This window comes from Tamandua tetradactyla, chromosome 11 (genome assembly GCF_023851605.1).
Source record: "Tamandua tetradactyla isolate mTamTet1 chromosome 11, mTamTet1.pri, whole genome shotgun sequence".
Lineage (NCBI taxonomy): Eukaryota > Metazoa > Chordata > Mammalia > Pilosa > Myrmecophagidae > Tamandua > Tamandua tetradactyla.
In genome coordinates, this window is record NC_135337.1 from 56,071,380 (window position 1) to 56,088,791 (window position 17,412).

The window sequence follows — 17,412 nt, forward strand, 5'->3', positions numbered from 1 at the left end:
AGAGGAAATGTAGGGAGATATCTTATGAAACTTACAATTGGAGGTGGTTTTATGGACCTTAAACCTAAAGCAAGAGCACTGAAGAAAGAAATAAATAAATGGGAGCTCCTCAAAATTAAACACTTTTGTGCATCAAAGAACTTCATCAAGAAAGTAGAAAGACAGCCTACACAATGGGAGACAATATTTGGAAACGACATATCAGATAAAGGTCTAGTATCCAGAATTTATAAAGAGATTGTTCAACTCAACAACAAAAAGACAGCCAACCCAATTACAAAATGGGAAAAAGACCTGAACAGACACCTCTCAGAAGAGGAAATACAAATGGCCAAAAGGCCCATGAAGAGATGCTCAATGTCCCTGGCCATTAGAGAAATGCAAATCAAAACCACAATGAGATATCATCTCACACCCACCAGAATGGCCATTATCAACAAAACAGAAAATGACAAGTGCTGGAGAGGATGCGGAGAAAGAGGCACGCTTATCCACTGTTGGTGGGAATGTCAAAGGGTGCAACCACTGTGGAAGGCAGTTTGGCGGTTCCTCAAAAAACTGAATATAGAATTGCCATACGACCCAGCAATACCATTGCTGGGAATCTACTCAAAGGAATTAAGGGCAAAAATTCAAACGGACATTTGCACACCAATGTTTATAGCAGCATTATTTACAATTGCAAAGAGATGGAAACAGCCAAAATGTCCATCAACAGACGAGTGGCTAAACAAACTGTGGTATATACATACGATGGAATATTATGCAGCTTTAAGACAGGATAAACTCATGAAGCATGTAATAACATGGATGGACCTAGAGAACATTATGCTGAGTGAGTCTAGCCAAAAACTAAAAGACAAATACTGTATGGTCCCCATGATGTGAATCGACATTCGAGAATAAACCTGGAATATGTCATTGGTAACAGAGTTCAGCAGGAGTTAGAAACAGGGTAAGATAATGGGTAATTGGAGCTGAAGGGATACAGACTGTGCAACAGGACTAGATACAAAACCTCAAAAATGGACAGCACAATACTACCTAATTGTAATTATGTTAAAACACTGAAGCTGCATCTGAGCTATAGTTTTTGTTTGTTTGTTTGTTTTTTATATATATTTTTTGTATTTTTTACTTTTATTTTTTTCTCTATATTATCATTTTATTTCTTTTTCTGTTGTCTTGCTATTTCTTTTTCTAAATCGATGCAAATGTACTAAGAAATGATGATCATATATCTATGTGATGATATTAAGAATTACTGATTGCATATGTAGAATGGAATGATTTCTAAATGTTGTGTTAGTTAATTTTTTTTTAATTATAAAAAAAAGAATGATGTTTACTGGATTTACCTGAAGAACATTATCTATGAATTAAAAACAAATCAGCATTGAAAAATGTGCTGGATTACAATGCAGAAATTTATAAATTAGTCATAACAATTGAAATGATTAATTGGTAGTCAATTTTAAATTTTTTCTATTTAAAATGTTTTACATATACATAAAATAAAATATAATTTTTATATTATACAGACATGACTATGTCATAAATACCTTTTTCAGGGCTTGTTTTATTTACAAATTTCATTTCCCTTTTGTGTTTCTTTTTCTGCCCTCTTCTTTTACCCACTTCTCATCCTTCAGCCCATTCAAGTGACTCAAGTCCACAATCCAGTATATGCTACCATATTTTTCTTGATGTTTATATAATCACATACAAATACAGAGGGTTGTGGTATTGTTTGTTTCTTCAAATTTTATTTGATATCTTTTTCTGCATCTTTCTTTCCATCAACAATAATTTGTAGGAAGCATCATTTTAAAGACTTCATGGTATAGCTGTACCATTATTTATTCAGCTTTCACTCTGTGGATGAATTTTTATTTTTGTAGCCTTTTTTTTTTGCTAATCTAAACAATGCTGCAGTAAACTTGTAAATTAAGTAATCCAATTGACTATTGATTTTGTATAGGGCGTAAGCTAGGGAATCTAATTCCATTTTATTTTAGATGACTCACCAATTGTACTACTGATGTTTATTAAACAATTCATTCTTTTCCACTGATTTTAAATATCAACTTTGTCATATTTAAATACTGGGATCTATTTCAGACTATATATTTTTTTCACTGACTTATTTTTTTAGTTTATAATATATTTATTTGATTAAAGTAGCTAATATTATGTTTTGATATGTGGCAAGGGACTCTTCTATAACTTTTACTTCCTAAAAAAATTCTTGACTGTTCCCCACCATTCTTTTATTCTCATATAAAATTTAAGGTTATTTCATCTAATTAAGAATTATTTGGGATTTTAAATGGAATTGGGTTAAATGAATATTGAATTTCATTAATAAGCAATTTGGGGAGAAATCATACTCCTATATAAGAAATGTCTTTTCATTTATTCGTATCCTCTTTTATGTACCGCAATAAAAAATTATAGTTTCCTTTTATAAGCATTATGCCTTTACTACTGAATTTATTACTAAATACTACTTAGTTTTTTTGCTATTAGTAGTACATGAAGAATCAGATTTGCTAAGTGTACACAGTATGATTAGATGGTCAGCAAAGAATATATATATAACTGTTATTATCAGTTCTTTCTTCTTGAATTCAAAAGTCAGGTCTGTTTTAGAATCCCTAATCTGTCTCTAACAACTGTGCAATATTTGGGGAAGTTGCTCAACCTCCTTAAGTCTTTTTTCCTTGTCTAGAAAGTGGAACTGATAATGGCATCTATATTATAGTGATGGAATGTGCATTAAATGCATGATAAAACACTTTAGTATAGTGCCTGACAGGGATAAAGCACAATTCCTATTACTATAGGTGCTGAGGAATTGTTGAGGAGAAAACCAGTTAAGGACTAAGTATAAATTGTCTAGGAGAAATGCTTCATATATAAATAAATAAATATATATATATATATTTTTTTTTAATGGAGAAAAGGATGCAAGATTTTTTTCTTTTTCACATGGGCAGGCTCCGGGAATTGAACCTGGGTCTGCAGTACAGCAGGCAGGAATTCTGCCACTGAGCCACCTGTGCACCACCCTGGATGCAACATTTTAAATAAGGCAGGCTAGAAGAGGTTGGGTTCTTCTTCTGGGTAGCAACAGGTTTTTCATCAAAATGGAACAAAATATGAGCCAAACCAAAAATACCGACAAAGCTGACAATTTAGCAAAATATAATCCAACAAAGGGAATTCATTTTACCTAACAAAGTTTTTAAAGTTAAACAAAAAACACTGATAAAAAAGCTAATCAAAGATCAGTAGCTTTACAAAGAAAAATAAGACAGAAGCAGAATGGTAAATTATATTTTGTGAATTGTGGGGGTTTACTGGGTGAAAAAAAGGAGAAAATTTCGCTCCTATGATGACCATACTAGAAATGAATATATGCAATGTAAATGTCTACTCACATCATTTAGTTCAATTTAACTTATCAATAAAGGAAGATTTAATAATGTTTCTTCATATACTAACAAGTCTTATTAAAATCTAAATTAACCAGAGTAGATTCTTTAAGAAAGTTTTTTGGCAATGTAGAATTAGGGCAAAATGAACACATAATATTTGTTTGTCTAAAGAAACTTTCATTTTACACTGATTTGAATTCCTTTCCGAGCTTTGCTAGCTCTTAACAAAAGCATTACATTTAGAGAAAGGATGAAAATGTTAAACTTTTTATAATTTAGCTAAGAAAAGCCTCTTCCTAAGTGAAAAATTCACAGTTGTCAAAAGGAAGGAAGCAACTTAAATATCAGAATAGCATGATTGCCAACAGAGCAAAATAAAAGGGAATAAAAATTCTTGGCTCAACTTATAATAAAAGCTTTTACTAACCAAAAAGTGAAAACAGAATATTCAGATCAGCTGCCAGTTAACTGTGTATTTGATTTGGAGATCATAATTCAATATAATAAAAATAGTTTTGATTTCACATATATGATAAATCTACTACATAGGTAAATGATGTTAAAATTACATGTTAGAAAGGCTATTGAATAGATTTAATCTGCATAATGCAAGAATCACAATGCACATATTTATTGTCTCCAAACTGAAAAGTATTTAAATTTGTCTTCATCCTAGTCACAGGAAATTAGCAGAACTCTCAATTCTCATATACTTATTAATGTGCTCTTCAAATATACAGATGGTATATACTGAGCTACTGTCACTGAAAACATTCAGTATTATGGGTTGTATATGGAGCAGTGGATTTGGGTTTGGGTTGATACAGCCAAACTTATTTTTTTGTGGGGGGAGGATGGTTTTATTTCTGTTGCGAATAGTTATATTGATTTTCTGATCAGTTAAGAGGACACTTTTAAAAAAAAGACGTTTCTTTAAAATTAACCTTTCCCAAATCTCTATAGAAAGTTTATCCGCCATTTTCTCACTAGCGCTATTTTCTACCTGATTGGAATATAAAAACAATCCATATTTTACTCTTCTCATTTTTGGTGTAAAAAGGTTCTTTGTTGGATGTTGACATAGAAACTCAACAGAACTGTGTTTTTAAATGTCGATTGAAAAAAGAAATTAGTTCACTCTATGAAAATGGGCAGGCAGTTATCTTGGGACTTAAAAGCTACGATGGGCATGATCATCGTTCTAAACGAGTCTTTCTTCTTTCTATGTTAAAGAATCATAAAAAGGCCTTTTGCTAAACCTTTTCCTCTCCATCAGCAATCATCGATTCTCTTGCCCAGTGGGAAGAATCACTAAGACCACTGATGCAGTAGGGAAGATATAGAATTACTAAATTAAGTCAAACATACGGAACCGCTTTTTAAATTTTCAATTCAAAGGGTTAGTTAGATGGAAGTCCTTAACTTTTTGTGCTTTCTGCGAATTTTCATATACTCTAAATTGGTGGGACACTTTGAACGTATTAAAAGATTCATGTCAATGTTAAACAAGTAAGTAATAATTCAATGCAATAGCTATGACAGTGCAACAATATCATGCAACATTTATAAAAGCATTCATAATCATAAATTATTCCTTATTCATCCTTCTGTACTTTTTGACTGTTTGAGTAAAACTGCTCACTGCCTTTACCCGCACTAGAATATATTCAGGAGAAAGTTACCCCTTGTTTCAATAAACATGCCATCATCCTTTGGCTTTTTGTCTTGATTTTATATATGCTTCTGACTCTGATTTAAGCACATTGTACCCCATTCAGGGCTCACTCAGGGCTGCCACTTACTGCCATGGCAGCCCTAATGCTCAGTGCAGCCAAAATGACACTCATTGACTGGAATTTTATGGTATGATTGTGAAGTGTTCATGGGGCTCCAATGTGCCACAGCATCCCAACTAAAAATAATTTTATTACACTGGCAAGAAATAATTATAAAGGTTTTGAAATTAATATCTGTATGATCTTCATTGATATTCAGGCAATTACATTGTTTTATTTAAAACAAGAACACATTGGAAAACGTTAAAATATAGTTTGCACTTTAACACAGGCAAAGTTCACTTTGAATAAAATAACTGAGAACTATTTGAATAAAATAACTGAATATATATATATATATGCAATACATCTTGACCCTGGCATTAAACATGCTCTTATATTTCCTATTAAATAAAGATGGAAAAATTAAAGTTGAATACTTGAACTTAAAAGTATCATAAAAAGTATAAATTTTATCAAATAACCAAAATACATGTCTCCATTGTCCATAGTGTGAACAAAAAATACTTAGATTGAAAATTTTCAAACTTTCTACCAATAAAGAAACACATCTTTCTTCAGCTACACTATTGACCCATATGTCTACTCAGGGTTTTACTAAATAAGTTTTGAATACGTTTGACAGATTTCAGTATTGAGAATACATGACAATGATGTCTGATTTGGTGGAGTGTGGTATACACAGCGGCATACATACAATACTGCCTTGCTGCAATTATACTATAGATGTATTTCTAGCTTTCTTGTTCCAAGTGAAAATAGGCATTTTGTGAAAAAAGATGACATTTATGTCTTCATTTAGTCAATAATTGCTGATTGATTGTTCTACTACTTGCAAAGCAGGATGTCAGACATGGGGAGGATACTAAGATGAATAAGACAAAAGGATTCAAGGGCAATTTCTCAGGAAGTGTAGGTCAGATAATTCAGAAAATGCAAAATGGGTACTTGTGCCAAGGTCAATTTATTACAAGTATTTTACTGTTTAATGGGCAGGAGGGGGGATTGGAATATCAGTTTTTCTGGTTCCCCGAGTACTTGTTATCTGGATCCTGCTGTGTTAGGTGCTACTCTGAGTTAAAGCAGACAAACTGAGGACAGAGTTGGTAAACTTAGAACCCTGAGGCTCTACCAAAATTCCCAACTCAAAGAATGAAAGAAAAGAGAGACCTTCTAGGATAGTAATGATGGTACAGCCAGGTGGAACGTGACCTCCTCTCGGAATTTCCTTTTATCTTGAGCTAGAACTAGTGCAGTATTTGAGCCTTGCTGAGGAGCGCTTCTTTTGGCTTCCTTTCAGTTCTCTTTCCTGGGCAAGCTACACAAACACTTCCATTTATTGTGATTCAACCCTTTTATAAGACACTATTGGAAACAGTACACATATTCTATTAGAAATAATGCCTAATTACATGATACATGAAGGAAACTGAAGTTCAGAGAAGCAAAATGACTCGCTCTAAGGCAAAATGTTCTGAAGAGTGAATGAGAATTGAATTTGTTTCTTCCACTCCTCAAGGCCACTCCACTTGGCCCCAAAGCTGATCCCACTTTTGCTCCTGAAGGCAGGGAGTCACAATTTAAGAAAAAAAGAATCCAGATTTTACTCTGAAAACTTAAAAAAAAATTGCCAATAACATTCTTAAATGTTTAAAATAGCGGCACATTCAATTAAAAAATAAAACCTCTTTTTCTTTTATTACACCTTTTTTTTCCCAAAACAATAACTTATTTTTTATTACATAGTTTCCAAGCAGTAACTTTAATCTCTATATGATTAATAAAAAGCATCAGGGCACACCACATAAGATGGTTTTAAAATAGTTTAGATATACCGAAATCATATTCCTGTTTCATCTTATTCAGGAATCACAGAGGGAAAAATCAGTGTGCATTTCTATTTGAAAAATACAGAGAGCAAAAAGTGTCAGAAAACAAGAGAAGTTGTTTGGGGGCGGGGGCTATTTATCCTTGTTTCAATTATACCCCAGGGTCTCAACTCAGAAACAAGCTAGAGTAAATGGAACTATGCTGATTTATCTATTTAATACTCCTTTTGGAGCTAGAGTAGTAATATAAACAGTTTATTTCATGGGAATGACTTTGTATCATCTATTTAAAAACCTCATAAATAGAATGTCAGATCTTATAAAGTAATAAATCTTACTCATGAACCAATACTGAATGATAATCATTATATTCGATACAAATACAAAAGTTATGTAAATTATCGAATTGCAACTGAAGCAGGAATTTCAGGTTTCTAATTGTTATCGTGAAAGGTAACAGTTTTCCACTCTCTTAAATCAACTGGATTCATATTTCTCATCTACTTTTCTCCTACAGTTTGTTTAGTTTCAGTTCTGCCTTCATTTGGATTAGATTCTTTCTGGGACAATCCAAACACTTATTTTAAGTGTAAAATTTTTATCAGAAATTATATAAAAAGAAAAAAAATGGATTGTTTCTAATTTCTTATAATAATTCAAGTAGACACAATTCCATTAAAACATAGCTTATTTTGCACTCTCAGATAGAACACAAGTCAAATAATGGTTCCTCCTATACAATGGTGGAACGTATCAGGTATCTTTTGTTAGTGTGCTTTTCACACTACCAGTCCTAAAAGGGAGACTTGCAGTAGTTGCATTTGGGCAACAGGAATGACTTAAAGATTTTATCAATATTCCCAAGCAGATTGCATTTAGTAAACTATAGATACTTTCATAAAAGATGTTTACAGAAAATTTTAATCAAATTATTGATAGTCCAGTAGAAACTTTAAATTGGTTTGCTTCCCAGGAACAACATTTGGAAATTTTACCATACTACCTCACAATAACACTATCATCTTTGTCATTTCCTTCTATAGAATATAATTTCATTTTATATAATGTTATGGAAATTCAATCTGCATATAAAATAGTATTACAAATTTTTACAAGGAAACATAATTTAAGATTTACCCAGAATTGACATTTTTTCAATTAAAATTGATATGATCAATTCATTAATTATAGAAAATAATAAATGAAACCCATGTATAGCTCAATGTCTGTTTTAAGCCATACCATTGTATCACCAACATTTTTTTTAATTAAAGATATGAACAATTTGACACATAATTTTATCTCTGCAAGGCTAATGATGAGTAAACGAGTAAGATGGGTAATTGCTATAAAGTAAACAGGGTGAGATGACAGGGCATATTTAGGGTCTTTTGCGGCTAAGTTGGTCATGGAAAACCTTCGTGAAGAGGTGGTGTTTGCGTTTAGATTTCATTGATGAAAATAATGTGAAGTTCTGGAGGAAGAGAAATCCTATGGAAAAAGAACAGCAAGTACAAAATACAGCAGATTGGAAAATCACCATAGGGTAGAGAATCTGTAGTGTTCATTGTTACATCTTAGAGCCTAGAAACAGAGTTTGATATATTAGAAATGTTGTAAGTACTCAATTAAACTTCACATTTAAACTGACATTCATTATATGGAGTGAGACCTTATCAGTAAATATAGAGAGGCACAAACCTTTAAGTCATATGTAGGGAATTAAGTGGGGAGTGGTGAGAGGGAAGGTGGAAACCAGACTGTGGAGAGTTTTAAGTGCTATATTTAGAGGTTTGGATTTTATTGGTATGATCAAAAGAAGGTCAGAGATTTTTCATTTTGCAATCTCTTTTAAATAGAGCCTTTAGGTTTGAGATTTTTCTTTTATAAAATTGAATTATATAAATATAGTTGTAAATGAATATGCATTTAGATAGGTGTACTGTTAAAGAGATACCCTTTAAGTTCTACTCAGAAAGAAATGATTTTCCTTTCTTTTTTGGAAATTGCATGAAATATTTAAGCAAACTGATGTTTTTGCTTTTAGAAAATGTTTAATTTAGAAATATTTCTTTAAAAGTATAAGTTAAACCATGGACTTCGATTAATACTTGTAGTATAAAAATGTACGATCATGAATGGTAACATGTGTTATCAATGTGCTGATCTGAAACAGTTATGTACTGTTTTGTAGCCCCCCAAAACCATGGTCTTTTTCCTAGTCCAATCTTATTGGGGCATACCTGTTGCTTAGGGTGGGACCCTTTGATTAGGTTGTTTCTATGGCGATTTGACCCACCCAACTGTGAGTGAGATCTTTTTGATTAAGTTGTTTCCACCGAGTTGTGACCCACCCAGGTGTGGGTGGGACCTTTTGATTAAGTGGTTTCCATGGAAATGAATCTCCACCCATTCAAGGTGTATCTTAATCTGCTTACCGGAATCCTTTAAGAGGGATACATTTGGAAAAAAGCTCAGAGCTGACACAGGCAGAGATGTTTGGGTGAAAGAAAACACTATCACAGAAGCTGTTTGAAACCAGCAGATGCCAGCCATGTGCCTTCCCAGCTGACAGACGTGCTCCAGAGGCCATTGGCTTCTCCTGTGTCAGGGTATCTTTTTCTGGATGCCTTAGTTTGGACATTTTTATGGTCTTAGAACTGTAAAGGTAACTTAATAAATCCTCTGGTATTCTGATGTATTGCATTGAGGCAACATTAGCAAACTAAAACAGGTGGTATATAAGGATTTTGTATTTTATGCATGATTGTTCTGCAAACCCACAGCTTCTCAAATTAAAAAAAAAGGGTCAATAGCTTAAATAACATTTAATTTAATTAAAATATTTAACATAACTCATTTATCTGAAGTGGTGCTGAATATGTTCTAAATAGAGAGTGTATTTGACCTCTTTTTTTAGTATAAGCATTTAGAGCTATGAATTTCCTTCTGAGCACTGTATCACTACATCCTACAAATTTTGGAATGCTGTGTTTTCATTTCTGTTTGTTGCAAGATATTTCCTGATTTTTCTTGTGATTTCTTCCTAAACCACTGATTAAGAGTATATATTGTTTAACTTCCTTGTTTTGGATTTTCCAGCTCTCTCTCTGTTATTGATTTCTAGCTTCATTCCATTGTGTTCAGAGAAGATTCTGGGTATAATTTCAGTCTTTTAATATGTATTGTGATTAAGTGTGTGACCAAACATGTGGTCTGTCCTAGAGAATAATGTGCTGGAGTGCTGCCACTGTGTATTTCTTATGCCATGCAGGACAGAGAGTTAGGGAAGGGTCCGGACTGGCCAGTCTGTACCTCTCTTCCACCTTTATTCATTTATTTTTTGGTCATTTTTTTCTTTAATTTGTAATTTGAGGAGTCCTTACCCAGCTTGTATCATCCTCCAGAGTTCCAAGAAAGTTCAATCTTCCCTTTTATTTAGCTATCTCTAAAGAGAAATTTCCTGGGGATTTCACATACCTCATCTTGATAATGCCACTCTTCCCCAATACTGAGACTCAGAGAAGTTAAATAACCCATAAACAGACAGCAGGACCTGAATTATGATTCAGATTTGTCTGATTGAAAAGTATACACACAACTTGTTCCTGAGTGAGTAACCCTTAAGATCTTATGAAACTGAAGCCACAGTGATTTTGACTTCACTATTATATCAGGAAGTTTTCATCCTTTGGTAAATTTAAACATCTAAGATCAGAGTGGCAATTTATTGAAGTACTTTGAGAAGAGTGATTTGGTTACCCTGATGTCATTTGGCTTTTGTGTTCTCTTCCTAGTTCCTCACTAGACCTGACATAACTTTAACTGCCCATAATTTTCACAATCTTAATTATATACTGAAATTATAGAAGGTTAAATAATACTATTAGTTCACAAGAAAGAGTCTTTGTTTTTGTGAATCTTTGGAATAAATAAATTTGATATTTGAGATGGAAATATAAAAATTATGTTCTCATCATGCATTATAATTTAGAATGCTTTTAAGTATATAGTGTCATCACTACCACAGTTCTTTTAAATTAAAAACATAGCACCAGGTGATAAGAAGAAAATACCTGCTCTGAGTACAATTGTCTGAAACCAGAAAGTATTAATATGGTCACCCTTGGTTTGTTAGCTTGTAATAGTGTCACTTTTGACAATGATAATCCAGAATGGGGTGCTATCATGGGTTCTGCAAAATGACCATGCTGCATAATTGATACACATTGGTAAAAGCATAAGGATATATGATAACAAAAATCCATTTTTATCTATTATGTATTACAGTCACACAAACAAAGTTAATGGAAACATCATAAAGCTATTCTGTAAGCTGTGCCTGGCAAAGGAATTTTTTGTTACAGTAGCACTAGGAACCTACTGATGTATTTCTGTGAAATAACAAGTAGAGTTCCACAATGCCAAATGAGATTAATTCATTAATAGGACACTGAAATGAGAACAGAAAATGGCTTAGTCACACCTATCCAGTTCAGAATACACATAAATTTATGAATTTTTCTTCATTATAGTAACAATAAGTGGTAATAAAATAAATAACAAGGGGAAGCAGATGGAAAAGAAATAAAAGATTAGAAGTATATTATATTTTATATGAGCCTATAGGCAAAACTTACTTAAATAGAATAAATGAACATATATGAAAATTAAAAACATATTTGGAAATGAGTACTTTAGAAATTTGAGTGATAATTAGGTTAATAGAGTATGCATTGCCATAAAAGGTAGGTAAGAAAATATATATATTACTCATATATATAGAACCTTTTGCATGAAATGGTGATTTACACAAACATTTAAGCATTTTTGAACATAAACAAAGTTCCCACTCTCAATATTTACAATTATTTCAGAAATGAACCTGATAATTTCCTGTGTTAATAGTGATTTTACTTTTTTTTATTTCTTAAGTACTTATCTTTGAAAATAGCTTTCAAAAATAAGTTTTTATTTTGAAACAACCTTTCAAAAAATTGTAAGCATGGAACAAATACTATCTTTTTGAGAGTAAGTTGCCAACCTGATATATCCCATTATTTCCAAATAATTTAAATGTGTATTTCTTACAAAAAAGATGTTCTCTTATATAAAACCATAGTGTACCCATTCAAATCAGGACATTAATATTGTTGGATGAAGATAATTTATTCCTTAGACCCTTTTCAAAAATTAACCTGTTATTCCAATAATGTCTTTTATAGCAAAAGATGAAGGTCAGAAACACTTCGACCTTAGTTATAATGTCTCTATAGTCTTCAATCTGACATAGATCTTCAGTCATTTTTTAACTTTCATGACTTAATGTCTCTCATTAATAATGCTTTAATGTAGCTGTGGTTTTAATTTATATCTATATTTCAAGGAGAAGTTTTCTTTTACTTAGAGGATTCCAGATAAGGTATAATACATTGGTTTTTTTGTGTGTGTGTGTGTGCGTGTGTGTGTTTGTGAGAGAGAGAGAGTGTGTGTATATGTGTGTGTGTGTGTGTGTGTGTGTGTGTGTGTCATTAGGCATTCAAGAGAGGGAATAACAGAGTTTTTTTTTAAATCTTTGCTTGCAGGGGGAAATCACCTTTATGAAAATATGATGTCTAAGGAGTAAAATCATGCAAATAATAAGTATACCATTATCCAGTTCCAAACACAGTTTGGTATTTCAAAATATCGTATATCCTTGCGCTTGAGAAATTTTCCTTTAAATTATTTCTTAATGATTTTTATTAAGAACAGTTCAAAAACCTTCATAGATGATAATGAAATGTAATCTACTAATAGCTCAGGGGAAACTCTGCCCAATAAAGTGTTTTCTTCTTGAATATTCTAGTATATTTTATATACTAGAAATAAGTGTATGATTAAAATTATCCATTTGACAAATTCAGTCCCCTGAAATTGGGGGAGGGGCTTTCTTTCTTTGGTGTCCTTTCGTAGCATACTGACATATGTTAATGTGGCTTATTTTATATAAAAAGCAAATTATTCCAATTCTGGGTGAAAATAAAAATGTGAAAAATCACAATGGCCCATGAATATAATGAAAATAGATAAAATTGGGTGATTAGAATTCTTTTCTAGATTCCAGAGCTTTTTTGTCAGATTCTCAAAAGAGTCCATGATTCTAAGAGGTTTAGAGTCACAACTTCAGATTTATCTTCATCTTTCCATTTTCAACCCTTTTTTCCCAACAACTTATAGTGTTTTATCCCACAAACCCATGTGCTTTTCCCCTTTCTGGATTTGTTTACCAGGCTCTACTCTATTTGTTAATATTTTTCCAGAAAATCTGTTGGTCAGTGTTTGAAATATCCCCTTTTCAGACAGTATTTTGTAACAGTAGACTGAGAAATCATACTGCATGTATTGTGTATCCAGTCCAGGTATGGATATTATTAACTTGGTTATTTCCTTCTTATCTTACTTCATATTTTCACAATTATCACAGATGCATTTTAAGTAATATCATGGTTTAACTCAGGTTGAAACTAAGTTCTTTATAGCCTTACTTATTCATGGATAAGACCGTATTTTAACATCAAAGTACTAGAAAAGTTCTTGTAAATATAGAACAGTTTTATTTAAAAATAAAACCCATCATTATTGCCTACCATTTACTACATGCTGTTATATTACTTCTATAGAAATGGTTCCTAAATTTCACCTTAAAAAATTGTTCTCATCCCTTCCTTTTATCTTGATATATATTCTATTTCTTGACTAATTTGATCACATTTTAATTAAAAAGCAAAGAAATATTTATGGTACCTTTGGATTGTCTTTAGTTGTTAATAATTTATCTAATTCAAGATTATCTTTGCTTCTTTGTTATACCTTATTATGTATAACTTGAGATCATCTGAGTATGTGCGTGTGTCTAGTTTTAAAATTCAAAACCTTGTTGTCAGCCTTGGAAAACTCTCAATGACTTATCCTTGTCTGATTTCAGTGCCCACCAAAGACTCATGTGATTATAATAATTGATATCCCATATAATTTGGGGGGGAGGGGAATTATCAAGTAACACAAAATATCCAGGTAACATTATGGTATTTCTCAATGTGAGTCAATAAATCAGTATTCAGGTGTGTTTGCTGAGTGCCTACTATGTGGCAGGCACTCTTTTAGACATTGGAGATGCAGCAGTGGCAAAACAGGTAAAATCCTCTTCCTAATGGAACTTAAATCCTCAAGGGGGAGACCATCTCCAAGTAAGTAAAGAGTCAACATAACTCAGAGAGCCATAAGTGCTATGGAGAAAATTAAATGGTATGATGAAATGGTGTAAAGTCCAAGGGAAAGCGATTAAATTTTACATGGTGTCATCAGGAAAGGCCTCTTAGGAGGCAACGTCTGAAGATTGGAATCAAAAGGAAGATGGAGCCACACAGTAGACTGTGGTAAGAGCCAGGGGCTAGAGAATCAGCCAGTAGAAAGGCTCTGAATGGAGGACAGACTTCTGTTCAGGAAGAAGACAATACAGCTAAAGAGTATTGGAAAAGGGGGGAGAGTTATACCAAGATAGGGACTTGTATGAATTTGATTCGTGTGAGTCAGCCTCTGGAATCTGATGCATTCTGCTACAGTGTCTAAATTGATTTCCCAGACCTGCCATGCTGAGGACCAGACCTGGCTACCTGGTGTAGCTAAAAAAGCTCTATGGTGGTCCCCCATGACCCCTGCCTCCTGTAGTCACACTCTTATGTAGCTTCCCTCCCACATCTTTGTTCTGTGATCAATAGCACATGGCAGGACTGATGGTGCGCTACTTCTGAGGTTACACGAAGACTACAACTTTTGTCTATGGTGCTGTTGCTCTTTCTCTCAGATCACTCGCTCTGGGGAAGCAAGCTGCCAATCTGTAAGTTGTCCTATGGAGAAACCCAAATGGCAAGGAAATGAAGCCTCCTGCCTGCAGCGATTGAGAACTGAGACCTGCCAACAACAATGTGAGTTTGGAAGCAAATTCCCCAGCCCAGTCAAGCCTTGATTTGACTGCAGCCTAGCTGACTTGTGAGACACCAAGCTAGGCTGTTCCTGAATTCCTGAACCCCCAAATCTTTTACTAGCTAACAAATTAAATAAATTATTAAGGCTCGGTTTATCTTGCCACTTAGCATTCATTTGGATTGTCTCTACCATTCCCGCATTTTCTGACTACCCCTAAAATGGTACAGTTATGAGGATGGTTCTGCTATGAGGAAAAACTGTACCATGGAATCTAAAGACTTTTTGTTTGGTTGTCTAGCGATTCAGAAACTCTGTGTCCTCCCCTTTATACAAATAATTAAGACCTGACCTTTTCAATGATTTTTAAGCAAATGAGTATCCGAGGAATTTAATTTTCTAACTCATTCATACATCAAGAGGAACAATTATAAAGAAAGAGTGTAAGAAAATTTACACTACTAATTTCTACTTAGCAACTGAAAGAACTGATCCTAGAATCTATCTATATGTATCAACATGTCTCTAATCAGTCTGCTTATTGAATACACATTTTAATCCATTTTCAACAATCATTCTTAGGTATTTTTTTTGTTACTTTTTTTGCACAGGCTGCCAGGCATATAGATTTTAAGAAGGAAAATGAAAAGAAGAACAAAAAAACACTGAGGACCACAGCATCCTATTTGTATCCCTGAGGACAGCATGAGTTATCTTTTCTGAGAGTACCTATAAAACTAAAATTGTTTTTCCTAAAACTTCATCCAAAGAAAATAAAGGATTAATAGAAAGCCCTCGCATAGCTTTAAGTTATAGTTCTTGATAATGATCAAAAGATACTATGTATTTGTGAATTACCTTGTGAAAACACACTTTATTATTATTCAAGACAGAACTTCTTTCCTCAATTCTCACTCCACAGACAACCAAACTAAAATAGAGTTCTCCATATTTTATGGCTGTTCTTAGAATTTTCACAACTTTGTCCATAAGTAATGACATAAACTTACTATATGTTAAAATGACTCTGAAAATGTTTCTTAAAATAAAAAAATTGTGACATAGTCACACGTTATGTATGTATAACAGTCTCTCCAGGTGACCCAGTGCCATTTCTATACATCTTTAGAATTGTATGATGCCAAGCACAGTTAATAAGTATTATTCTACTTATTTTACTTCTGTTTATTACTGGGGTATGGCATCAAAGCTTTCAGAACACCCATGCACCAATTAATAAAATTATTACTCATTACTCTTACCCATTCACACAGCGATCTCATAGTGAGCCCATATTGCCAGTTTATGGGAGTCAAATTTTATTTTGACATCAGAGCCACTCTCAGGGTACAAAAAAAAAGGATTCTCCCTTAAATACTCAATATATTCTCCTTAATCTAAACATATTTAGATGAAGGGGACAATTGCTCTTTGCTCTTTCTCCATTGCTTAGCTTCTACTTAGCCATGTTTCCATCTACTTTAAATTCAGCAAACAAGCATTGGGGATGGAAATGGTGGCACTAGCTGTCTATTGCAGGAGATTAATACTTGAACAAGCAGTAGTCTTAACCTTGTTCCTGTATTTATTTATGTCCCTAGCCTGGGTCATCCATCTTTGTTTGGCCCATGCATAATGCTTTGTTGTAAAGAAAGGCATTGCTTAAAAGTACAGGGTGCCTGGATGTGGAGATATTTCCTCCTTTCTAAGTTTTCTCTTTGTCTTCCACTTATGGAGGAATGGATAAAAGTTTTCTTTTTATTTAAACATTTAAATGAAATCCATACCAAAATTGAAAGATTTATATTTTATTCACATAGTTTTCTTACATAAAATCTGCTTGAAGGCATTTTTATTAATATATTGGCAAAAAACAAAAACAAATTCAATCGAATTTGCCTAGGAAATGAATTTACATAGTAAAAATTAAAATTTTATTTTGGTTCAGCAAAGGATAGTCCTTTTTAAGTCCTGATGATAGATTTGAAAAATTAATCACTGCATTTGACATATTTCTGCAATATTGCAAGAGGTTAGTAATAGCAATATAGTGCTTTCATTATTTTAATTATACTTATATACAACTATCTTAACTTATTTGAGTAAAAGCAACTTTCTACCTTAAAGTTTTCTACTTTCAGAAAGGCAATGTAATGTGAAACAAGGCATTTTATTAAACATTGCATACATTTTGAGCTTTTTTTCTTGTTCACTTTTTTTTCGTAATTAGAAAATTGTAGGTTTATGGAAAAATCATGCATGAAATACAATTTCCCATATACCACACTATCAGAGGGACTGGTTTTATTAAAGGAAATCCTGAACTTCCTACAACCAAATGTTAAACAGACAGGCAAAAAGGGGCAGTTGGAAAGAAAGTAT

The 17,412-nt window shown here is 32.9% G+C and overlaps 1 protein-coding gene across 2 annotated transcripts in view; it reads right to left on the minus strand.

Annotated features, from left to right (window-relative positions):
* Window positions 1-17,412, minus strand: part of LRRC7 (leucine rich repeat containing 7) — a 600,349-nt gene that overhangs the window by 223,749 nt on the left and 359,188 nt on the right. The window lies entirely within an intron of this gene.